Raw genomic sequence first — 27183 nt, forward strand, 5'->3', positions numbered from 1 at the left:
GTAGAAATAGGTTATACTAAAAATATAGGAGGAGTATGTAAAAGAAAATTAGAAATGTCAAAGCATAAGATGGAAAGAAGCCAGCAAAGGATTCAAAAACATTAAATCATTGGAGATGTTAGGAGTAAGAGAATCATGTGGCAGTCTAGTACTGATTGTAGAAGGAAAGCTGTCAGAATGCCAGGACACCTCACATGCTGAATGCTATTCTTGCTTTAAAATGTTAACTGCAAGCAGGTGAGCAGAACAATTAACACCAGAGAAAAGAGTCTTGAATAAAGAAAAAAGATTAAAACAAGCTCCTCATACCGACTGATAAACTCACTGAACTAGCTGCAATAAATCAGACATATTAAAACTCATTAGGAATCTCTGAGGGACTGCCAAGCCAAAAATGTAATTTGCAGTATCTGTCATTAAAGGGAATATAGGAACCATAAACCACAGGTTTGGAAGCATACATGATTAACTTAATTTTCCTTCACCTCCTGGTCAGAAATAACAAGGAATCTGAAAAACATGGTTACACCCAAGAACTGGTATGTTTTTCAGACCAGAACATATCATGGCAAACTAATTTTCTAATTTTCTTCTCCAACAGGGCAACAGGTTTTTTCAATGAGGAAGAAATATTGTGTATATCAATTTTTGTAGATATTTTGACACAACATATTCTATTAGTTGAACAGGGATTCCTGGTGATTGTACAGGGAAGTACAATCATCAGAAAAGTAGTGAAGGATAGGTACAAAATCATTTGGGATTATTTGTTTTATATCGTTATTAATAGTGGTTTACTATGAATGGTAAAAGTTACTCACCAAAGTTACAGAGGCTGATTCATAGGTGTGTTCTGTTCAATATTTTCATTATTAACCTAAAGAAAGGAAGAGAGTTACTTTATTAAATATACACCTCCTACCAAAATAAGAAAAGCCCCATGTACATTGTGGGAGGGGTCAAGAATTCATAGTGGTGTTGACAAAATGAAAAAAAAAAAACCTGACACTAAACTGGTAAAGATTAAAAACAGACTTAAATTCCTTATTAAGTGAAGCACAAGGCATTAATGTCACAGCATTACAAACATAAAATAAAATTAATGTTTTAAATGTTTGTACCCATTTAGTAAACATGTACAACATAAAACCATAGAAAATAGTGAGCATGCATACAAATATACACCCATTCAATAACGAGAAAAATCCTTGTCACAATGGTTCTCTAGTCACCTTGGGCAAGGCTTCAGCAAGTATTGCCTCTGTGAAACAAATGAAGCTGTCAACTGTGCTTTAGCAAAGACATGGACAAACTGAGGTAGATAATCAGAGATTTAGGAAGCATAACAAAAGAAAGAGCAAAAGAGCAGGGAATGCTTCAATTTGATAGTTACAGTAGATAAGTGAAAGATCAAAGGGCTTAAACTACACTAACACACCAGTTTAGAGACTGAGAAAAACCTCTGATACTAAGGAAGAAACAGTGAAATTAATTGCCTGAGGTAGCCATGGCATGGTTATCACTGGAGGATTTTATAAACAATTATACAAACATTTGTCAGGAGGTACACAGCTGTAATTTATTCTGCCTTGAGGGTCTCCCTGATTTCTTTTTCCAAGATTCTGCCATTCAGAATAGTCATTAATTTAACAGATAAGGTACTCACACAAAATAAAGGTGTTCTGGTACCAAGCCTCTGCTCCTACCTAGACAAGTAAATATTTAACAAGTGCTTTGGCCCCTGACTTGAATGCTGATCATCTCATTTGACACAGGTGCTCCAACTCCTGAATTACCATTGCACTGGGAATCCCAGTGTTCTCTCATTTGCTTACCTACAGGAAATTTCTGCATCTAAAAGACAACGGACTGATATGAATTTTGTGCACATTCTTATAGTTAATGAATTTTTCCACTGTTAAAACTATTTAGGCTTTGATTCTTTCCTACTTGACTTTATGCAGTTTCCTGCATTCATTTGAATCTCTTGGGATGGGGCAAACATCTCCATTGGTATGTCCAGAGTTCAGTCAATCTTCTTGGACTTAGCACACTAACTATGATATAGCTACACACAGGTGGGACAAATCCCCAAATTCAAAAACTGCTTACCTATGTTACCTTGCAAAATTAGAAGCGTCACAGTGTGACCTTTAACATTTTTAAATTCCATTTCAGCTCTCATCCAACAGCAATGATAGCTTGACACCTTAAAGTTATTTTATGCATATTCTGATTGTATTAACTATTTTTAGTTGTCTTTTTTAACTGAAGTATGTGAGTAAGCACATTTTGCCAAACTGCAAAGTTCAGCAATGCTTTTAAAGGCATAAGCTCCTTTGAGGTTTAATGCAGTCTTTTCCCAAGTAATATGATTTCAATCCAACTCTAAAATATCATTTCACTTTGTGTTCTCAAGGCAACAAAGCAGATAAAATAATTTTTTTAAAAATCCTAACCCCAAACCCCTCATTACTTCAAACAAGCCTCCTCTATTATTAATGTGATGTTAAATTTTCCCTGATCACCCCATTCTGAGCATACCTAGCAATTACATTCTACCCTTTAGCTAAGAGCACATGGCTTTGGCTGCAAACAGCTTAGAGGCTTCCATTATTTTAAGTTCTCTGGGAATGCCAGCATTGCAATGCAATGTTTGCTGTGTGCAGGCCAGGCCTTGCTGCAGTGCAGAAATGGCAGGGCTGGATCCTGCAGATGAACTCCTGAGCCCAAACTCTGCAATTCCCACAACAAGCTGCTCCTCCTCCCTGCTGCAAGGTGGATGCCATGAGCAGACCTGTTGAGCATACGGAGGCAGGAGAATGGGATTATCCCAAAGTGATGAGGAAAGGCAAATCCAGCACAAAGTGACTGATGCCAGTGAAACCACTGAAATGGAATCGCTGCCTGGGCAAGGAGATGGAAAGGAGTGAAGAAGGGAACAACTCATGGCAGTGCCAGATCAGTGGCAATATGGGAACACCAAAGGTCAACCCATCAAAAATCCTATACTACAGAATTTTATTATATTAATTCTGCATGAGAAAATCATTAAGTGAATACAGAAAATCCTCAATAACTCTTTAAAACTGATTTTTTAAAGGAGAATTTAGACAGATTCAAATATGAAAACAAAAGTAATTTTATCTTGAGGTTCTCTGTTTGGCAGTCTAAGTCAGGAATTAATGGCAGTCTTGCAAGGATGGTTCTGCAGTTCAATCAGCCCTGAGATAAACTTTTAACTATAACTAAGACATAGGACTATCTTCCTTGAAAATATTAAACAAAGTAAAATTCCCTTCTGTAGACTTATAAACACTGTAAAGATATGACAGGATGATTTTTTTTTTCATATTTCATATTGTGATGAAAACAATTGTAGAAACTTGAGGGAGTTTTCAAAGTAACTCCTCATTAATTGATCTTACAAATATGCTGTCATCTATACATTCTGTAAATAGCTACAGCCTGCAGAAAGAGTGTTATTTTACAATACATATAACTCAAAGTAGCATCTTAATTAATTGGGTATCTCTTTTCACCATATATATAATCAGAATTTAAAATTGTATGCTTTGTGTTTTTATCTAAAATTTGATAACGGTAAATCATATAATATATAAAATATATAATTTATGCAGGAATGCAACACAAAGACAATTAGACTAGTTTGATTTCACACAGCATAATTTTGCCTCCCTAGGCAATGATTACTTTTTAGTGGTTTCATTAGCTTCAGTCATAAGAGTTGATTATGATTTTTTTAGATTATTCTTCTAAAAATAAATTTCCCTTAAGCAGAAGTACTTTTTTATTACTCTTCGCATCTCTGTGTTCTTAATCATTTCATTCTTCCTTAGTTATATTATGTTTTACCTCCAGAAGCATTTTTACTGCCACAGCTCACTGCTTTGCCTGATCAGAGACGTGGATGTGCCATGCCCTGTGAGCAGGACAGTCAGTGGCAGCAGCCACTGGGACAGTGTGAATGTTCTCCAGGCTCTGGCCTTATGCCTGTGCACATCTTCATTGTGGAAATATGGAAAAATGTCATCATTCCAGCTTGCCTGTGGCTCAGGCATCTTCTATCCCTGCACAAAGAGCAGCTGTGGAGAGGCACAGCACCAAACCAGAGCGGCAGGACCAGTCTGTGGCACCAGACACTGAAAATCCTCACGGTGTTTTTTCTGGTAAAGAGAAAGGTGTTTCCAACAGAAATGCTACACCAACAGTATTTGAAGTTATAAATAAAAGAATCTGAATATATCCTACAACATTAAGACAAAGAGAAAGGCTTTATTTGCTGTAATGACACACCTCTGATCAGCGTTTTAACATCTCAGGGCTGTAAATTCCTTTATATAAAAGTAAAAGGGAATCATTTCAAGCAAACGTGTGCAGAAAATTCTTCAATTTATGTTACTGTCTGCAAAAATGCTGCTTTGTAAAAACTCTTCATCTTCCTGGACATTCTTTATGACATTTTTCTTTCATTATCTCAGATGTAAAGACAAAGAAAGGACTAATTAATTAGAAAGCCTTTTGCGCTAGACACCTGATGTCTAGAAAAATTAGTATTTGTTCTTTAGAAGGTCTGGGAACTGATGAAAGAAGTAATTTGAATTAGCTGCAGATAGTTTGCATTAGTGGATAATTAATTTTCTTCATATTTTGTCCTAGATTTCATTAGGTAACAGTTGTAAACATGTCTGTGCTAGTGAAAGAATGTCAGAATTCAGTTTAGATTACGACTCCTCAGGAAAAAAAATAATGCAACAGCAAGCATAATCAGCAAGCAAAACCAGAAAGAAGAAACTTATTGAGAATTCAAAGCATTATTTTGTAGCTGGTTAAATAACTTCTATTGGAAGCTTAGGGAATACAATCCTCATCTCTGAAGGTAGTCTAAGACTTATGGGAGTTCCAAAGAGCAGAGGCAATATTCTGGTAATTTAGCCTGATAGCTATGATAATGAAATAACAGGAGTAATAGTCTTAAAACACAAGATAGCACTACATTTTCTTTATTTCTGTATTTTTACTTTTAGCGTTGAATGTAAGAATTTGTATTACCAAGACATTTCTGCACTTAAGGATTTTTTTTTTACATTTTCGTAGGGGCAGAGAGTAAATTTTTTTCTAATAAAAATTACTTAAAATTACATTGAATATTTGTAATAAACATGCTTAATTTTTTGTCTTGGACACAGGCAATATGAGAGATATGTTCTGATTGTGACAAAAACTGAAAATGGGGTTGCCACAACATATCTTCTGGGAAAAATGTGATTAACATGTATCCTATCCAAGCATTATTTCAGTGAGTGATAGCTGGGATATAGCACTACTGATAACTCAGATTTAATTCCAAATTGTCTGGCTGCTGACAACACTAGCAACAGCACCTGCCCTCATTTACCTGCTGTGCTCAGAAATCACCTTAATGTGTAAATTAGGTAGATGAAACCCTGGGCTGTGCAAATTTAACTGACTGTCATGTGTGGACATGGGGATGAAGGAGGAGTTGTATTGTGGCTTACACCAATGAGGAGGTAGAGCAAGAAGTGGTAAAGCATTTACTGATCAATCATTGTATAAGTGCTATAAAATTTTCTTGGGATGAATGCAAAGGATTTGCTTTTTTTTGCTAAAGTCACTGGGGTAGACTTAGGCTTATATTCAAAGATTTTCTGGCTCAAGGCCTCCAGATCACTTTTATGGATGCCTGGGGCCTCCACATCCTGAAGAAGAGGTTTTTACCTTGATTGCCTTGTCTCACACCAGCCATTCAAACAAACACTAAGTTCATGCCTGTAAAGATTCAGTACAGTACTGGCTAGACTCAGTGTCAGACCTGGAATTCTGCTCCTCTTTGATTTCAAAGAATTGTGCTCAAAAATCTCAGACATCTACTACATATGAAAACATCTGCAGCTGTCAAAGAGAACTTAAAAGCAGCTCATTCATTAACAATTGCATTAGAAAAGCAGACTTTTTCTACCAAGAGAAAATAGACTGACCCAAAGAAAGATAAGCAAGAAGATTTACTTGGAAAGAAGATTATTCTTACAAATCTGAAGGACAGGGGAAGTTCTGCAGATTCCTGTAGATATGTGGAAATTATTTTAAAAGAACTACAATGTCTTCTTGAAGGATAATTATGCTGACATTGGAACAGCAAGTGTAGCTTTCTGTGCCTACACAACATCTGTCTCAGGCACTGAAATAACCATATTGAAAACAACAGAATGCATCTGCCCTCAGAAATAAAATCAAACTATTACAATACTGTCTACCTTATCTAATCAAACTCAAACAAAAAATGTGATTTCAGCTTAATTGATCTCCATTTCACTGTGGTTTCAATAAACTTGTGCAGACCTTATATTCTAATGAAATAAACCACTTAACAGCTGTTAACACTGACACTTCAGTTTTCTCAGCACACCATATTAAAAAACCAAAAAAGATAGAAAAGGTAATTAGGGTGATTTATTAGAACACTGATTTTAGTGAAAATAGAGATACTTTTTAAGTGGCAACATAATTTAATATGCCAGGTAAAGTTTGGAATTAGTAACATGACACTACTTCCAATGAAATCTGGTATGAGACTTTCACATCCTTTATTAAGTCAGCTTTAAGCCACAGAAGGTGGACTACACCAGAAGATTAAATCAGATATAAATGCAGCCTTACAGTTTGCAAGGAGACACTGGGAGAAACTGGGCTGCAAAGCCACACTATTGTTGTGAATCATTTTGATCTGGTCTAGGGGAAAATAAATCTCTCACGCAATGAAAAACTTTGACATAACTTTCAGAACTTACACAAATCCCCCCCAGACTTCAGCCAATCATATTACGCCAAAAAAAAAGGAGAAAGCTAGCAGATTTGTATGTTTGTTTTAGTGATGCTTCTGTGATTTAAATCTGATATAAATTGGTTTATTTTTTCTTGAGCAGAACCTTAAGAAGGACAGTGCAAATTATTTTATGGAGAAGGACCAATTCTTCAGAATTAAATTAATCCTGTTATTTAAATGTGTTGCAAATATTTAAGGAAAATACATTGCAGTCTTTTCAGGGAGGGGATAGAAAATGTGTTGATAGCAAATGTGTTTTCCACTCTGCTGTTCATTTTTCAATTCTTTCTGGAGACTACAGTTTCTGCCTAATTGGGTTCAAGATAATTGACAACAACTCTACTAGATTTAAAGGGTAAGCCTCCAACAGATGCAGCACCAACTACATACATACATATGCATACATATAAAATGTGCAAAGAATTTTATCTATCTCTATATAAATAACTTTTTTAGTGATTCAGATCTTAAAGAAAGGACATTTGGCCTGGAAAAACAAAACATTCAAATTGTCAGTGTTCTGGATCTCATTTTTCAGAATACATAGGGTTTTCACATCAAAATAAATATGTTTGGAAGAAATCTATTTTGCATAATTTAATTTAATTTTTAACCAGCTGTGCATTTGTCATAGCTGACTTTATTAGCTAACTTGGCATTAGTTATCCTTTTTTTAATCATGCCACATTTATTTGGCATATTTGTCATTATTACTTGAGGTATTTTTTCAGCTTCCAAAATATTTTGTTCACATCATTCCACAAAATGCAAATTATTTTTATGGCTTTGTCTTCGCATCAGCATAGATTTCTGATGCATTCTTTCATTGATGTAAGACATTATTTTTTACTAAGAGATGAAGATTTTTCATGCTGATGATGCCTCAGATTTTAACTGTTATATTTTTCAGGTACAGTACAGGTTCTGTACTGCTTTAGTGTGTGGGTCTAGGCTTCATGTTAGAGGATGGACAAAACAATTTCTTCTCTAGCTGGGGACCAAGGACATCTGATCCAAATCTCAGGCCCAAGATTATAAACAACATGGGCTGAAGAGAGAAAAACAAGAAGGATGGGACTTCATGGACTAAAGCCAATTGCACAATTAGCTCCAATATGCAAATGGACCAGAACTTATAAGAATGTGAGCCACCTTGACTGGGCGTGCATTTTGTGAACATTTTGGTTCATCTTGGGTGTAGCACTGGCTGCGCTCTTGTGCTGCCCAAGATGAATCTGTTGAGGCCTCCTAACAAATCCCTACTTCATTCTTTAGCTCTGTCTAGTCTCTGTTCTAGGTCAGCCTTCACAAGGCATCAAAGATTCTAATCCTTCATCCATTGTTCTTTGGTAGGTCATAACCATTTTGTCTTCATGATGCCATTTCATTTTTCTCTCTTTATAAGCACTGGTGTTGAGATCTAATTGAGAGTGAAAATCCTATATGTTTAATTCCAGTGAGTTACTTTTGATTAAATTTTGGACTTCATCATAAGCAATGAGAAAATGAACTGCATTTCAGCTGGGACTTCCAGATGAATTCAAAAGAATAAGGTACTCAAATATTACTAAATTTTATGACTCTCTTGTCACCACAGTGCCTTATCTCTATACTTTGAGCCTCGCCCAGATCACGTTGAGATGACCTATAAAGATTTGCAGATTTCAGTCAGCCATGAGATGTTTGAGAGGTGTCACAGCCTGTGCCTCCTTGGAAGGGCTCGCTGTGCTCCGGCCGCTCCCAGCCCTGCCCGCAGGACCGGCCCCAGCGCTGGGCAGGCGAGACCTGACCTCCCAAACCACCAGCAAATCCTGCAGCCGGGCAAAACTGACTGCAAACCATCCCCGAGCTTCCTTAGGCTGCTCAGAGAGTCTCCCGCGGTCGTTAAGCAGGGCGTTGATTAATGAGCGAGCACCTTGTGCCGCAGAGATGTCAGAGCCGCACTGAGGCTCTTTGAAACCGCAGCCCGGTTGCTATGGCTACCACAAGCTCCCAAAGGATGGCTGCATTTAGCTGGCACATCCCAGACACCCAGAATACTAATGAAATGGAAGAGTCCATCTATCTGCACTGCAATTCGAGGGTGTGTCGTACAAATCTAAAATATTTGTGCTTAGTCAATTGCAAATACTATTATCTTATTTCTCAAATATATATATATATTTCATTTTTACTCATTTTTTTTAAAACAGAGTTTAAATATTGTGGCTTAATAAGTATCCATTTTCCTAAAACTATAATTAAGCAAACAAAGGTAATAAGAATTTCACATTAGCCATAAGCCAATTTCCTGTGGGGTCAGAAAATACAAAACTGGATTCAAAATGACTTTTCCTCTTTTGGCCAAAGCATCACTGGCCTTTGCAATACAGTTTACATCAGAATCTGACGTTGCTGAAAATGTGACAGCCACTTAATAATCGTCTAATAAAAAAAGGTCTTCCTCTGTGATTTAATTCTGATCTTAGTCCATAAAGGGAGATATTGTCAGTGCAAGCGCTGCCTCCACAGATGTAACGCAGGACTAATTGAATCCTGCCCCATTTCCATGAGATGTCACATTAAACAATTCTCATAATAGGCACCATTCCTGTTAAAGGAGCTCTTAAGCTCACACAACACCCATAGACAGGTGAGATTCATGAACACTGGGATGATGAAACACTTTACCAGTAAATCCAAAAGTCTGCAAGATTTACAATGAATTATGGGAGTGGTCTAGTACCCATTTCCATGTCAGATTTTTTTTTAATGCATATTCCCAGACGTTTCTCTTTTATTTGGTAGAAATCATTGCAGCATTTCCCACAGTACAGGTATCAGTGCTGCAGTGAAACACATAATCTGAAAACAAAGTTTTAATGATATAAAGTTTTAAATACCTCCTGTTCATGTATATAACCCATCACTGGAAGAAAAGCTTCCATCACTTTCCATTCACTTAACATTGGATCAGATTTTCAACCACTCATATCAACACATGCATAACTTAGTTATACATGGAAAAGAAGGGTCTCCCCATCAAAACAGAGATTTTTGAAAGAAAGATCTAGTCTCTCGTGGGTTTTTTAAAACATCACATGCATAACGGAGACTTTAGCAAGCTTGTGCAACATCTTGAATAATCTCCATTTAGATTTACAGTTTGTATTGATTAATATGTACCAACAGAAACCATGCAATGTATAAAGAGAGGTAGCTGGAGAAGGCAGGAGTTATGTTTTGAAGTATTTTCTACTCTGTCCCTTTTTATGAAGATTTGAGTGAATTGATTATACTGAATTGTTGAGGCAAGCAGAAAAATACAGAGCAAGGAAAAAAAAACAGTGATCTGTAAATAATCTATTACATAGGCAGCTTCTGAAGAAAGAGGCTTTACAGTTTGATATTTGTCAAAATCCACTGTGCAAAGATTATTAAAGTGCATAATCCTAAAATCTCTTAGTGACTAACAAAGCAGAGCGTTCATGATTGTTAATATCACCCCCAAATCCTACAAATACTGTATGGATACATTTTATATCATAAATAATGCTTCAACTTGGCCAAAGACCTCAATGAAGGTATATAGCAAGAGAAGCACTGGTAAGTGGACTCTGCCTTGAGCTACAATACAGGTGTGGTGAGGTGGAGGGATGGACATGCAGAAGGTGAAGAAAACTCCTGTAGATATGCAGGATCTTCTGAATGTGTCTGTGTTTAAGAACTTTTCACAGCCTGACTTCACAGAGCTCAGCAAGGGAATGGAATATTTGGCTTTTCTTACAAGTCAAAAGTTTCTAAACCAGCAATTTATGTTCAATTTTCGTGGAATAAAAATTCTTCTTCATTGACACTGAAATAAAGCTTGCAGCTCAAATAAATATATCACACAGAAATCTTGTGGTGTTTAATACATGATAAGCACTTGAAAGATTTACATAAATCATGCCAGATTTTTAACTTCTTTACTATTTCAGTGTCATTTAGAGTAAATTTGCAGTTGGTGATTTACAGAGCAGAAATATTCATAGTGGCTGTGTGGTACTGAACAGTTTCTACTGTGCAATTTCCCTATAAATAATAATTTTTCATGTCTCATGTAAGTATGACAATGCAGTAAGGCATAGTGGCATACTTCTAACATGGTCGATTCTGAAAAGTAAATCAATATTCTTTAGAGGATGTTCCCTAGAGACAGATAGATTGTACATTTGTTAGAAGTGTATTTACAGCAGCTTTTCAAGGAGTGGGAAAACTGCTCTTAGACAGAGGCCCAAAGAGAAGACCTGAACATTGCAAGAAATAGCAAGGAATATCCTGGAGCATGAAACATCAAGAAATATCTTTTTTTTTCACAATACAGGCCTGTCAATGTGTTCCTTAGCAAAATTGGAGCTTGGCTTTGGTGCAACACAAGAGGCAAAATAAAGTTTTGGTAGTTACTCAAATAAACAACCCAGAAGTTCTGTTTCACTAAGGATCTTGCAATATGGCTCTTCTCTAAGTGTCAGAAAATATACCAGTTTAAAAATTTTGTATAACTTTAGCCAAATTTGTTCACCTTTGCTCCATGGGAAGAGAACAGAAGCTTTTATTTAGGACATGGTTTCTCCAGGTAAGGTATGATGAACTTAACATATCCACAGACTGGGAGTGGCCCAAAGAAAGGTAAAAAGCCATCAATAGAACATCAACAGAACATCAGTGGCCATCTACAAACACCTACCCCAGACTCTGCCTCTGTCAGAGTTGGAGACATCTCCTCTGGAGAAGACCAATAAGAAAATCAAGAAATGAAGATCTAATTGACATCAGAAGTGAAGAAATCCGGGTCCCATAGGAAACCAAATACTAACAAGTATGAAACTTGGGACCAATGAACACTGACCCAACTTGTTTCTATGAGTTTTGACTGTACAAAAGATCTGAAAAATCTAGTGAAAGCCATGTGTCATGGAATGATTCTCTCTGCACACCTGGCCTCTGTGTAAATGAAATGATTTCTGTGGTTCCTCCTGACCAGAACAACATCCTGGCCAGATAATTAAGCAATGCCCTGACATTCTAACTTTAACAATAAAGTTAGAAATATCCAAATACTGTTGGAGAGTTTTTGTTTTTCCCACAGTTTTGTTGAGACAAGGGAAGAAATTTTTTAACAAGGCCTTAAGTCCTGCATAATGGAAAATTCAGAAGAGGAGACCTATATTCTTCTCCATCCATTTTTCCTTTTCTTAGAGCAAATACATGTAAGTCTATTTATGTAGTAATGATTATGAAGTTTTTCTCAGGATGTGAATCTGACCTAGTTCACTTAAAGTATCTACTATTTTCCTCTGTTCTTAGGACCTGAGAGCAGGGAAAGGGAAAAGCTTATCAGGTATTTTTTATAAGCTTCTGTACACACTATAATTAAAATTAGAAAGGAAAATAAATTAATACTTAACATTGTTCCTAAGTAACACATGTATTTGACTTAATTAAACAGAGAAAAATTATCCTTTCAGTTAACAACCAAAAGAACATTCTGTATGAAGGATTTTCTTGAACAACTCTTCAAGCATTAATTGATAGACTGTGGCTTACTTGCTGTAATTGTCTGTTTCAAGAATTACATATGTGACTCCTGAGAGTGGTTTACTGGAGGTTATCCAAAACTAGCATCTGTCCCACAGTACTGGAAAAATTGGACTTCCCTATTTGTGCCAGATATTTCATCATATTTCACACAGAAGAGGGGAAACCCCATTCATATTGCCAAGAACTTCTCCATGGTATTGTTCTCAGCAAAGGAATAAAGAATTCTGTTGTTTGAATGTACCAAAACCCACATTCTGTCCAAAACTACCCAAACCACTGTTCCTGTTTTTCAATTTCAAAACAATCGTATAAAATGGAAAGAATTCAGGGGCTCAGCTGATACCAACTGGAGTAGCTCTTTTATATGTAAAGTTCTGAAAGCAAATAAAAGAGAACTGGAAAAAGGGGGTTTTGATGTGTTTTCCTGCAAACAGGGTTTAATTGTGCTAATCTTGAGCAAAGTAAACTACTTGCTAGAAAGATTATTCCCAAACATTGTACTTTTAACTGCAATTTCATTTGCTTGAGGGTTGTCTACGTTGCAGAAATGAGGGGAAGTGTTTCCAGAACATGTATGACAACATCTAAGCAAAGCAGCCTCTTGCCAGATCCAAGGTACCAGGCCAGTTTGCCAGGGTGTGGACACTTCAAGGGACATTGAAGATGGTGCCTTGGGGTTTTCTATTCCCTTGTGGCCTGCTCTATGCCCAGAGATGGTTGCTGCACTTTGAGCTGGGTCTGGGGCAGGAGGAGCCTTGGGGCTCTGGCAGGGGCTTTTTGAAACCCCACTCCCTGGCATGGTGCCAGGCAGGCTGGGCTCTCAGGTGCTCAGCTAGATTGGGTTTTTGTTAGCTTAGGCAAGAAATTTTTCTCACTTTCCATGGCCCAGGAGACTGTGGCAACAATCCTTTGAGGCCTTTTCCTCAAAGCAACATCTTGAGTAAGATGTTTGTCTCCTGAATGGTCTGGTTTGGTTTGGTGCAAGGCCAGAGAGGACTGTCCATGGGAGAAGAGAGGAAGCACTGAGGAGCCAAGCTCCATCCTGGCCCCACACCTCAGAAAAGACAACCCAGTGAAAGAAAGGACCATAAATCCACCAGCTTCATTTGCTGTGAAGAGGAGATCAACATCAGAGATTCACTATATTTCCATCTGGTTTTTTTTCCCAAGCTGATGGGTGAACCTTTGTTTTCTACTTTCCTGAGACCAAAGCCCTTGCCATTTTCCCTTCCCCCCCTCCCTCCCTGCTCCTGTGTTTTTATCAGCTGTTGGGTTTGTTTTTTTAATTCCCCTGGCATCTTGTTTTTGTTGGTGTTTTGGTTTTCTTCAGGGGCATGTTTTTTGGGTTTGGGTTTTTTTGGGTTTCAGTGGAAGGGGGTGGTGGGTAAAGTTGTGACAATTCACTATCTAGCATTTATTAATTTTTTTCCCATGCCATGTGGGCACTTTGTCAAAAGACAGTTGGGGTTTTTTTCACTTTCATCCACTAGCATTAATTTTCTCTTTAGCAGAAAGGGATTGTTGCAACTTCTTTTTTTTTTTTTGTTAGAGAAAACATTCATTCCAGAGTGTTCCTCTCCTGAACTTGTCTCTAAACTGAAACAGATGGCATTAGCACAAGAAATGGTTAATTTCACCAGGTTCAGTCTTTAGAAATGCCTGATCTTCATCTTCTACCTGGAGCCCTTACATACTCTGATACTCTTTTAAAAATAAAATGGTTCTGACCTTGAATATTTTATTAAAAACCAAACCAACAAACACTTGAATCACACTCTGGTTGGCAATCACTTCCTTCCCTCTGCCACCCAGCTGTGCACTTTATTGTTGAAATTATAACCTGAAGGTTTGTTAAATATACAGCAGTGTACAAATGCCTGCTAAGTAGTGGGATGTAATATTCTGGGGAATTAAGGTAGCTACCAATAATAAGTTAAACAAACAGTGTTCAATCATTGTTGTCCCTTGTGTTCCTAAGTTATAGGGCAGATACAGTTATTAGTGCAGCACAGCACAGGGAATTCTCAGCTAATAAAAATTCACAAAGGCCTTAGGTGAAGTTTGTGAAAACATGACTGAATTTGCACTGCTGCCCCAGTTGAAGGTGATATAGCTAAGAGCCTGCTAAAATATCATTGGAAAACTAGTTTAAATATACAGGGACTTTTTCATAGATCTCACTTTTTAACACCTTTATGATTTTTCTTGCCCATTTTTCTGCCTCTTTTTTCCTACTCCTGTTGCTGTGCCTCCCAGTATCCAGGAGGAACACAGGCCAAACTCATTAATATTCATCAGTTCACATTTTCTCCTATTCTTCACAAGTTCAAAGGGTACTGGAGCAACAAACTGAAGGCAATACCCAGAGGCTAATATCTCTATTTATCTTCATGTTTCATTGGATGATAGACACAAAATGAATAATACTTTGTCCTCAGTCACAAACCTTCATAAACTGTGGTAATTAAAACCTTAGAATTTCCTTGAAGTTTAGACTTGGTTGTAAAAGAGTCAAAGTGGCTAGCTCAGTGGGAGGCTTCAATGCCTTCAATTCCTCCTTTGCAGCACCCCTAAAATTCTTATGAGCCATACACCTCATGCAAGTTATCAGCCATAAGACACTTCCAGGTGTGACTATGACAGGTGTGGCACTTCCACAGTAATTCACTTTAAAGATGCTGCAGCTCTGGAGGTCCTGACTTTGTAGTTTATTTCTTTAAAATGCAATTCACTAACCTCATCCATAGCTAAGAAAATAGAAAACTGTGATCCTTCTCTTCCCCCTAGATTTACAAATAAAGTGACTGAGAAGTCCTACAAAGTTGCTGCAAGCAAAATTAAGAACATTATCTAGGTCACTAACATGACAGGGCCAACTCTTATACATTCAGCTCTCAATGTCTTTCAGCTCACCAGAGGACTAATAAAAGGGAATTTTGCTAGAAGCTGTAAGCTCATCAATTGCAGATGTCACAAAGAAGCCCAGGCATATTAGTCACCAGTCACAGGATGAGCCACCAATGGGATAAAATTGTGAAAAAAGTAAATGAGCAGTTAGAGACAATCAAAATAGGCATTTCCAGGAGAGACTAAAAAACATTAATCTTTGTCATTATTCTGTTATTCATACTTTTAAAAGTTAAGTGAGACTGAAACATGCAAAAGAAAAAAGCTACTGGCAAAAGAATGAAGAGACTATTACATGAGAAGAAAGAACAGCTCATCAGAGGATATGACTGTTCTCTATAAATGCACTTCAGGATAAAGATTAGGTATTTAAAAGAATAATTTAAACTAAAGGTTAAAGTAGATAGATGAAGAAATTAATATAAACTGAATTCTCTCAGACTGGAAACTAGAAGGTTTCTGCCCTTCAGAACAATGACATTCCTGAATAGTTTTCCAGGTACAGCAGCTAAGACAAAAATCCTAACTAATGTAAAGTTGGATTTGAAGTTTATGAAACAGCAATTCTAGCATGATTTGTTGATCCATTAAGCTTTTTCCAACCCTTGTTTCCTAATATCCTACTTCCAGAAGCACAGATACAGAGCTAGGAGGCTTAATACCTACCATGTACCTGTTGTATCACAAACAGAGCATCTCACAGCCCCCAGAGAATACAGCCACCTCTTTAGTGCAGAAATAACACTGCCAGTACAAATCAAACACTGCTGCAGCTGCTGGGTTCAGACCTCTATCACCTAATCAAACTAAGGAAGAAAAAAAGAAAAAAGATTGATAGTCCAGTTTTCCCTAACATATTCAGATTACAGTCGATATTTTGTTTAACATATATTTTATTGAGCTCAGCAAGCCTAGAGCAGCCTTTTTAGACTAGGCTAGATTTTAGATACTGTTTACAGAAGGTTATAGATATAATTATTTTCTGAAGTCAGAGTAAATGGTGTTCTGCAGACTCAAAAAAGGGCTGAGCCTGTGTTAGCAAACTAATATTTCCAGCAATTAGTCCTATTCTTATCCTTAGACATAGTTAAAAGAGCAGTCAAACCTTAATTCAGTTCTTGATATTAAGACAATCCCTCAGTGTTTTCATTTTTGTATTCAGCTAAATGGCCAGCAATGTCCCTTTCTACCAGCTTCCTGGTATCCTTTGCACTAATGATCACACAGAACAGAAAGCCTAAAGTAGAACCTAATCCTGAGTCACCTTATTTAAAAATTCTTGATTTGCACAAGGGTTTATTTACCATCTTGCATGTGGGGAATACAGACTACTACAGGAACCCCAATATACCTCAAAACCAAGACAGTTAACAGCTCTAAACCACATTTGCACTATGCAGCAAGCAAAAAGCCCTGAAGGATTTTTCTAATAAGCTTTGAAGTCTGATAGATTGTCTTGTTTAACCGATAGAAAACATCTTGAAAAACTGAAAAGCCAGATAAGGGAGATTGTTATCTTTATCCCTGCCACAATCCTCTTTATTTTTTTCTAACCATGGACCCGTTCTGCTCCCACGCTGTGTCTTCCAACTCACCCACCAGATAGTCTAAATTCCAGATTGGTAAAAGAATTGTTCTCAAGCTTTTCTAAACCCATGTTAAATCTCTCCTACTTACAAGGCTAGCCACAAGGAGAAAAAAAATCAGCAAGCTCCTAGTGCAAGGACTCAAAGTGAAATTCCAGTCTTCTCCTATCACCTCTGAAATCCCCTAGCTTCCTCCCATGATTCCTTTTAATTCCTTCTAAATGGAATACCAGTAATTTGCTTTACCGCAAATATCTCCTCCTTCAAGGCAGAAGATTAGAAGAGTCTGCACATGCTTAGCACATGTAACTGTGCTGGGGCAAATTCTTACCAGGATGCAGAGGCTTTATGATCAGTAATTCAAATGGGCAATCAGTGCCCCATGTGAGGAGCCTTCAGTTCAGAAGATCCTGACTCTGTAAAGTTTGAAGAGTAAATTTGACAGATGAAATAGCACAGTTCTATTTTGTCCTCACCCTGAAGGTTCTTTTACAGTATGCTAAAAGACTGCAACTTAAAAACCAGACCAAAATCCCCACACAAATACAAAACCCCAGGGCAAGTGCTTGCAAACTCCAGTCCACAGGCATATCAAGCATCTGCACAAGAGTATTATGCACAAAGAGATAGGTCAATACTCAGTTCACACAAGCAGAAGCACAGGCTTGCATTAAAAGTCTGCTGCCCTTGTATTCTATCAGCCAAGGAGTGAACACAACCACTGATGGATATTTCTGTATACAGCACTGCAGAATCCTGTATCCCAATTCCCAGGTAAATAGCTAAAATTTCTCTAAAACATTCTACACAAGACTCTATTCTTGTACTGCTTCATAGGGTTTCTACTCAGGTGAATCAGCCCATGAAAATTTGAAACTCAGACAAAACCAAGGTTTATCTGTCAATCCTGCCTGCTTTTCTTACACAAGGCTCCAAACAGAACTACCAGGGTGGAGATTGTGAGTTAATCACATCTCCAGGGAATTGCAATTCTTGAAGGCACTTCACACTTGCTGAGCTTCAACTTCAACAGCTGTAATTAGTTTGCAATAATTAGACCTTGGCAGTGCTTATTTCTTAAATGTCTGCCGTATCTAAACATGCCAAAACCAGAAGTCATTTAGCACTCGAGTTACAGGATATTAATATCTGTCCCAATATTGTTTACCTCTTCTGCAGTAAAAGCATTGGGTTTTGACTTCATAACAGCTCAGACTGTTCAAACCCCAAAGGACTGGATTTAGAACCTGCACGTGAAATAGAAAAAGCCTTTTTTTCCTCTTGGGCCCCTTGAAAAATGATGGCAAGCTGAAGGTTTTGGGGGATTTTTCCTGCTTGTTAACCTCTGGACTAAAGCAGTTTTAATTGCTGCACACAGTAAAAACTATCTGCATGATGAAAAGTGTGTTCCCCAATACTCCTCCTTCCCTCAGAACACTTCCCTGCAGCTAGCTCTCATTAGCAACCACCACCATCAAAAAGCAACAGCTCAACAAAGCAGAGATCTACTTAAAGAGACATTTTTCATAAAGACTGGTTAGCTGAACACCTACAAGAGAATATTCTTTAATTATTTGTGCTATTAGCTGGTGCCTTCTGTCTGAACTAAACACTCCACTCCAGATCTTCTTCCTTGTAGCAGAGGTAAAATATTTTGTCTCTGCAAATGTTTGCCTTCTCAGTGCTTTCTTTAGAAAACAAACAGTGCATTAAAACCAGTAGGTTATCATTATTTAATTCCTTTTGAAAGAGATGACCACACATAGTCAGAAACAGCACTGAAAGATTTCTCTATTCGTGGACAAAAAACCTCTTCCTTCTATTTGACATGATTTTATTGTGTCCAACAACATTGTCCTTTCTTAACTTATATTCTTGGTTGGTTACACACTGCTTTCATCCACCGATGTGAATTTTACATTACTGGTCTATATTAAGACATCATGACAGCCTGGCAGACAAGTGAGGTAAGTTAGATGCAGATGAACAATTTGCAAACTGGCATAAAGATTATAGCTTCAAAATAGCCCAGAGAATGACTAATAGCTCTCAAAATCAGCCAGGTTTTTAGCTGCTGGATTGAAGGCCCAAACTTCTCATTCTCACACCTCCAGTTAGAGACCAGAATCCTGGGATACCACAAGACAGAAAGGATGAAGAACCTGAGATCTCAACCACACCATATTTTTAGTTCTCAAATACATCTACTTTTTTCCATCTTTGGAAAGACATTTATTTCATACCTGGCATAGAGATGAAAATGCCCTATATATTCACCTTAATTATTTATCTTTTTTTCATCATCTAACCAAATTATATGGTGCTTACTGCACAAGTCTTGCTGGGTATACTAACTCCATATACTACTCTAAAGGTTACCATATATAAGAAATATTTCCAAACATTCACCCTTCTGCTTTTCTCTGTGAACTGTATTCCACAAGTACAAAATATCATCAAGTAAAACTTATGGTTAGGTTTCCGTCACAAAATCAAATTCCTTACCTGAGACCTCAATGTCCTCATTTTCAAGACAGCCTCAACAATAATTGCACATATACATTGCAAACAAAGTACAAACTAAAATGTAACAGAAGTGACTTGTCAGGTTATTCAAGAAAAAACAGGGGGAAAAAAAAAAGAAAAAAGAGAATTTACACCGATCAGCTTTTTCTTAGTAGGTTGAATTTGAGCCCCTCAAGAACCTCAGACTTTCTGGGCCCCTGGAAGAACAGCTCTTGTTGCAGTTACTAAGCAAGGAAGATTCTAATGGACTTTTGATGAAATCTTAATGAAGATTCAACGTGAGAACAATACAGAAAGACATCTTTTCTTAGTGTATTTTGTGCTCTAGTCGCTTTGGCCAAGCAGGAGCAGTCTTTGAATTAAATATTCACATTGATGTACTGCATGGTTTCTTATTTTGTTTTACTTTTAAGAAACTAAACAAGGACTAGACAAGAAAAAATAATCACTGGGCCTCACTTCTGAAAGCAGAAAATAATGAAATGAGCTATAAATTGATTTTAACTGAAATTCAACACAGTTACAGATGGACATTTCTCTGTAAGAATAGCTCACTATTTCATCAGTCAACAGTCTCTCACCTTGAAGCACAAGCAAGAATTTTTTCACATTACAGCATTATTGAACAACAGGAAATTGAAAGACATTACAGTATCTAGGTGGGTAAATATGAAAATTTCTATCTCAGTTAATGTTTTTTGTTGTCTATGATGAGAAACACACTAAATTGAATATATCCATGTCCAACATAACAAAACCCTTTGTTTTTATTAATGCCATGTGTTAAGACAATCACAACCAGTCACAGATCATCTCTCTTCAAGCCTTTCCAGGCTCCATTTGATTGCCCTGCAATGGTGACAGCTCTGCCTGAGCAGGCACAGGAGTTTAACCACTGCAGCCTCTTGGCAACTCCTTCACTTGGATCATCACAGCCCTGAGCCCCCTGTGCTCATGGAACAAGTGTCATGTCTCAGTTGTTAGTGTCTGAAAGGCAATTTTTTAAACTTCTTTTGTGCCACCTGGACCCTGGAGGATTTTTTATTTGTTTGAGCACTGGAAACAACCTTCAGCTGGGTAAGGCTTCTTCCAGAGGGCACAGCAACATACACACTATTGAGAGCTCGACTTCTCCTTGCTTAGAATTTGTTCTTCCATAAAATACTTGGGATTTTACACTGCAAGGTGATCAGCAAACTACCTGGGTGAGGCAAAACTCGTGTTACTCCAGGTGCTGAACGTCAGGCTCTCCCTCCATGCAAATGCAGGGAGAGCCCCATGGGACTGTCCATCTCCCTGCACGGCGCCTTGTGCAGAGCTGTGCCTGCAGCTCCAGCTGCTGCAGTGCAGTGCAAGACAAATGAACACCTGTGGTGAATAATATTGCTGTATTTTGGGTTAGAAACGAGCACTGCCACAAACCAGAGATCTTTTGGACAGATGTTGCTGTGCACTGTTACATGAGACAGAATGGTTTAAGACTACAGGTGATGAATGCTGAATCCTGCTCAAACTTCAGAAGGAATTCAGAAGTAATAATTTGAAACAGAACTTAGGGAAGATACTGGCACTAATGTCTTAACTTTTACAGAAAGGGAAAGGGGGGAACACAGGTAGTGTCACTGTGTACAAGGAAAGAAAGTTGTGACTACTTTATGTCTTGTTTCTGTAATGAAAACTGTAAGAGCAGAATAGTTCTCTATTTCATTTCATGTACAGATAATTTTTCTAACACAGAAAGGATGTAAAAAGCTGCTGAATGGGAACAACTTGACCCAGACTTTGCCAAGGAACACTGCACCATACAAAAGAGAAAAAAAGCAGGGGTTTGGCAAAGACATTTAAATGATCCCAATGGTTTGAACAGTCATTCTTAACTACCATGGAGTATTCCAAGAACAAGTTCCACTTGGCAGTGTTCTTCATCTCTCAGTCATCTCTGAATCTGATGAAAATATTTCAATCACTTGTGGTGATTGGTGCTATTGTATTCTGTGTAGCTACATATAACCTAATTACATGAATATTTATTATCTTAAGTGTGACCTTTATGTGGCTTATTTCAGGCAGAGTCATTTTGAATAGCTGCTGGTACTTTCCAGGTATTTCATTATATACAGAATGTTCTTATATCTAAAATTAGCCAGGGACCAAAGCTAGAAGATGGCTAAATTTAAAGGCTTGGTTTTTGGTTTGGTTTTTTTTTTTTTGACTGAGCATGTAAACAGAGTAATTTCTTCAGTTTACTTATATGCAGTACAGAGAAACAGCTAAAAATTCAAGAACCTCGGAAGGCTACTGGGTTTCTCCCTATAAAACAAATGGGGAAAACAAAGCTCAATTACTGCAATTTGCATTTTAGGTATAAATTCTGTACAGTAAAACTAATAGACAGCCATTTAGCTTTGAAAATTAGGAAACAAACAAAACCAGAATCTCAAATGCTTATTCTTCATATATTCCTAACAAATGAAGTACAATTTTAGAGTTATTCCAAAACTTTTAAACTCTACCTAAAATAATGGTAAGCTATTCACCTCCAAAATAATATAATTTCTGCCTATTAAAATTATAATTCTAGTGCATCATAAAAAGGTAAAAAACAACAGAGAAAAACATATATCATTTCCTTGGCTACTGAGAATGAACAGTAATGTAAATAGTAAAATATTAAAATATGAGTAGATCCTGTTTTTAATTATATGAATTTTATAAAGAGCTGCATCAGACCAGCTGGCATTAGGCAGACACTGATTCCAAAAACATCACCTTTGAATAGAAAAGCAAAGGAAAGTAAGATACAAACAATCCAACCCAGCAGTAATGAACACCAAGGTACCACTGGAGACATACAACAGGGATTCAGGCTTACTGATGTAAGAAATTTTCACATGAAGAAGTACAACATATCACTTCTATCTGGAGCTGAAAACAAAGTCTTAAAAAGGACAAGATCACTTTAATGTTTCCTTAACATAAGCCTAACCACATCAGTTGTATCACAAAAAAGAGAGAAGTGGAAAGGAGGAAGGTGAGGTGAATGGCTGTCTTGCTTTGGCTTTGTGTTGTACATAAAATAATTAAATTCCTATGTCAAGGCATTTGTATATACATACTACAGTCAGAAAGAGAATAGTGATAAGCAAAGGTTAATTCTCTGCTTCTAGAAAGCACCACTTTTGGGACAGTAAATCCTGCAAACCACAAAGCATCTGTAACTGAGACATCTCTGCACCACAGTGCACAGAAAGAGTCATCTCTTTGTAAAAGCTGCATCCACAGCTGATGACATATGTTTCCTGTCTAAATATGCAGAAAGATAAACCAAAGAAAGAATCACATAATATAGTCATTTCAATTTTGCAAATGGTCTATGCCAACTAATTATTGCAGTTGGAGGCCTGGACACAGGAGAAAAGATGGATCATATTCATTGCACAAATGAAGGCACTAACTCAATTTCTTCCTTCGGCAGAATCACTGGATACAATTACTGAAGTACATAGTGGGATGCATTAATAGGTTGTTATCTGGATGATAATACATTGCATATTCTCCCACAGGTACAGAAGAGAACAAATTGAGCATATCTGAAAACCTGTGAAGTCCATTTCAGTGTAAGCTCAATGAAAATACAAAGAAAGGGGTAAGAGGAGCAGCAGCCTCTCTAGTCAGCCTCCTTCCACAGGTATGGCCTGTCCTAAAAAGCAAAACAACTCCCTGAACATCAGATTCTGCAGGAAAAGAGCTTTCTGAGGAAACCTATTGCAGGGATTTTTCTCTTTCCAGTGTTTCAGACTGAGCTGACCCACAGGTATGTGGAGCAGACACACCTTTAACATCCTGATGGTCCTCGCAGGAATAGGGTATGAAAGAGGTACAATGTGAGAAGGATGGGGCCTGCTGTGCTGCCAAGCTCATAATTTCATGAAAAAGCAGCTGAACAGCCAACCTCTCTCCAAGCACCTGTTTTTCACTGCTCTGATGCCATCCTAGTCAGACTGTGGCAAATTCTCTGAAGGAAATTTATCCTGCCCCTTTAATGGGGCTAGGTGACAGATTAAACCAGAAATTCCTGTGTCCTCCCTTCCCTAACCCCGAGTGCACACAAACTCAGCATTGCATGGCATGATTCATGCAGGTTAAAACAGGAAGAAGTTGGAGCTTATTAGAGGCTTCCCTTCTTTCCTTTGCACCTTGCAGACCTTTCCATGGTCCACTTTCTCCCCTTTCTGCCTTTTTATAAAGGCATGCAGCAATGGGATACAGCTTCTTCCAGAAGATGAGTAGACACACTCAGGACTAAAGATTTTGTCAGTCACAAGCCACATCCCAGTATGAATTCTGAATAATGTTCTTTTGGCACAGATTGAAAGGATCCTAATAACAACCCCCTGAGAAGTTGCTATCTTTATATTGTCCTTTGTCACGACACAGACATGATGTAAATTTCAACTTCCTTTTGGTATTCTCTGTCTGCTGGGCACATTCAGACTGTCTGGGCAGTGACCCTTCAGCAAAGTGACTCACAGCTTAAAAGGTAGAATGCAATTTCATTATTTTTGGTGCTGTGAGTAAAAATGCGCAGAATTCAGCAAAAGGTATTCAGATGCACATTTCAAGTCAACAAAAGCTTTGTCCTCTGTCCAACCAACTGAGCTTTGACATCTTTGGTCTTTTAGACGCTTTGCCACAACTCATTTCCTGAGCCTTTTTCTTATTTCCTTGTCCAGTTGAGAGTGATTTGTTTCCATGCTCTTCCTTGTAGCTGTACAAGACAGATTTAAACTGACTAGCACCCAATCCCTTCTATTCACAGTGTCTTTATATTCTTCAGTTCTTTTTACTCCCCATCACACTTATTTCCTTTATTTGTTTTTTTCCTCTTTACACAGGCAGTAGTGTTTATTTTGCTTGCTTATATAACTGATTTCCTCAGCTATGCAAACAGCACCAAGACTGTGATATTCTTCAGCAGACAGACATTTTGCCAGTTGGTATCTATAAAGGCACTTTCAGTCTCTTCTCCTTGTTTTTCTATCACTTACTGATGATGGATTTGTAACTCTTTTTCCTTTTGTGACTGCAGTAGCTCTTTGCTGTGATTTTTTGCCATGATTATTAATATGCTAATGAGACACAGGGTACCATGAACACTTCTTGTAACTATTCCTATTAGCTCTAATTCCTGATTTGCTTGAGACGGTAGCTCTCTACAGTAAAAAATTATCAAAGATCAAAGCTCCAAGATCCAGAGTAAATGCAACGCTCCTACCTCAAATTCTTTCCAGTAACAGTGTGGCACTGGTGTGATATTAGTGAGGTATTAACACATGTGGGAAACCAGCAGGAGTTGTCACACAGCCCCAAGTGCAGCAGGAACAGCCAGACCCTGACCAGCAGTTTGTAGCTAATTCCCTGCATGCATTACCCAGCACACACACGCTTCAGATTCTTTTAGAGCATCTGAAGAGCAGTTTATGCCACTGTCATCCACCTGCTTACACTTCAGTGAGTGTAAGGACAGAAATTGCAGTAGCATTGGTAAGACCCAAACCAGATACAAAGTTTGCCATTCAGCCCAACCCTTGTGGGTTCAAAGGTAATTTACATTGTAAACCTCTTAAGAAGAGGTATTACAAAATGGCTTTAAAGAATGTAATTTTGTAATCCACTTTTTTATTCTTCCAGTCTCATTTAAAACCTTACTTTTGTAAAGTTTACCTTGTAAACCAGGTAAGGTTCTCCATCTTAAAGTTCATGTTAGGCCTGTCTTTCCTGTGTTCCTGTATTTGTAATTGAGTCTGAAAAAAAATGGGGTCTTTTTGCTCTGGCACAGCAAGGGCTTCTCTAGAAGCATGGACTGCAAATTCTGTGCTGGAGCAGAGTAAATGTACCCTGGAGAGCATCTGCCTTGACTCAGTGGCTAACAAAACACATGGGGTCCCCATGTGACAGAACAGGACCAGGTAAAACAATGGCCACCAAAGAGCAAAAATAAGAATTCAGTATTTTGACAACTGACAGCTTGACAGTTCTGACACCTGAGCTACTCCAGTCATGGAGTGAATGGTGTGTCCAGTTTCTTCCCACTCTCACCAGCACGTGCAGTTGTGAGCATTTCAAAGACAGTGCATGCATTTCAGCCTCCTCACAGCCTCAGTGGTTTGGCTCTCTGCCCACATCATTCTCAAGACAGTCACTATGTATCTTTGGACAGAAATGAAATTACTAATTACAAATTGCTTATCTTAGCAAGACTGCAAAATCCTTATTGTAGATTGAAGTCTTTCCATTTGCTACAATTGCCAGCAGGGCTCTGCATTTGGGTTTTAGTTAACAATAAGGTTATTCAGAAAAGAAATACCAAACCTCTCTTTCCAGTTGCTCTCAGAGGTTTCTTTTGTGTGACTCTGGGCAGCACTCTGTGTGTCTACCCCAGGGTTACAAAACTCTTCTTGTATTTGGCCTTGACACCTTGAGAAGTGATCGGAGAAAAACTACAGGACAGCATCAAGCAAACCTCCTCAGAGAGGAAAAGGAATTTGTAAAGAAAAAAGAAACAAAAGAAAGAAGATCCATGCAGACTCCAAAGCTGACAAATTCCTTATACAAACATATAAATAAATTAAATAGTACTAATGGATGAGTGATGGAAAAACAATAGCATATCAGCCTCAGTTGCATCAAGAAGTACCAATTTCATACTCCGACACCTTACATTACTGAAAAGAAAGATATAGACTTGTGCATTAATCAGGAAAAAGTTAAACATAAATGTTTCCCCCCATCCCTGTCTGCAATTTGTTATTTAGAAAAATATAATGAGAACAGTAGAAACTGGCATTAAAATAGAGATAGAATGACATCTACTGGCTGCTAGGAACTAGCTGAAAATGCTAAAAGTGTTTTGGAGTTTTCTCCCTTTCCTCAAAATATTTAAACTGAGACTCTTACTACTAGTCATAGAGTTTAGCTATTGAACAGGGAATGGAGAACAGCTCGGTAAATTCCCCAAATAATAGTCCTCTCTGGTCAAATTTTAACCAACTACCTTCCTAATTATAAATACCTATACAGACAACTTAATATGTTTCAGATCTTTAATATTAATGCTAGTGAGTAAAGAGATGCTTTGCTCCAGAACTACCAGAAACTGGGAAAAACCCCAGAAACACTGCAATTTTGCAGTGGATGAAGGTCTCTGTTGCACATTTTACAAGAATACTGATAAACAGAACTAAGTCTCTTATAAAAAAATTACATAAGCAGCTGAATTTTACAGCATAGCACCACTTTGTAAAATGATAATCATTACCTTTTATTTCTGAATTTATCTAGTGCATTATTGTTCATTTTTTTTTACAGAGAATTCTCAACACCTTCTTTTTTAGGGAATTTATAAATTTCATATGAACAGGACATTCTATTCTGAGGGGCTTTTTTGCTCCTACTCACTTTTTTTAACCATCCTAGAACAATCACCGGTGATATAAAAATGCCAGAATATCTTGAGATTTTATTAAAGGTCACAGAAACATCTCAGTCCTAGGAGAACACTGTTCTTTGTGCTGCACATGTCTCATGGATCTGTGAGTGAGGCCCTTTTCCCTGTTCACAGTTCACTCTGTGGGTGATGCTGCCAGTACAAACAAATTGATCTTTCTCACTTTCTATCTACCACAGGATATATTTTCTCCTCCTGCAGTTTCTCCACACTAGTTAATTAAACTCCTC

At 37.7% G+C, this 27183-nt stretch overlaps 1 protein-coding gene across 1 annotated transcript in view; it reads right to left on the minus strand.

The window, feature by feature from the left end:
- LOC135279841 (uncharacterized) overlaps nt 1-27183 on the minus strand; it is a 418268-nt gene that overhangs the window by 282090 nt on the left and 108995 nt on the right. Inside the window, exon 8 of the mRNA XM_064387383.1 lies at nt 822-877. The gene's annotated coding sequence lies outside the window, so the exon portion shown is untranslated. The remainder of the gene's footprint in view (nt 1-821; nt 878-27183) is intronic.

This window comes from Passer domesticus, chromosome 13 (genome assembly GCF_036417665.1).
Source record: "Passer domesticus isolate bPasDom1 chromosome 13, bPasDom1.hap1, whole genome shotgun sequence".
NCBI lineage: Eukaryota > Metazoa > Chordata > Aves > Passeriformes > Passeridae > Passer > Passer domesticus.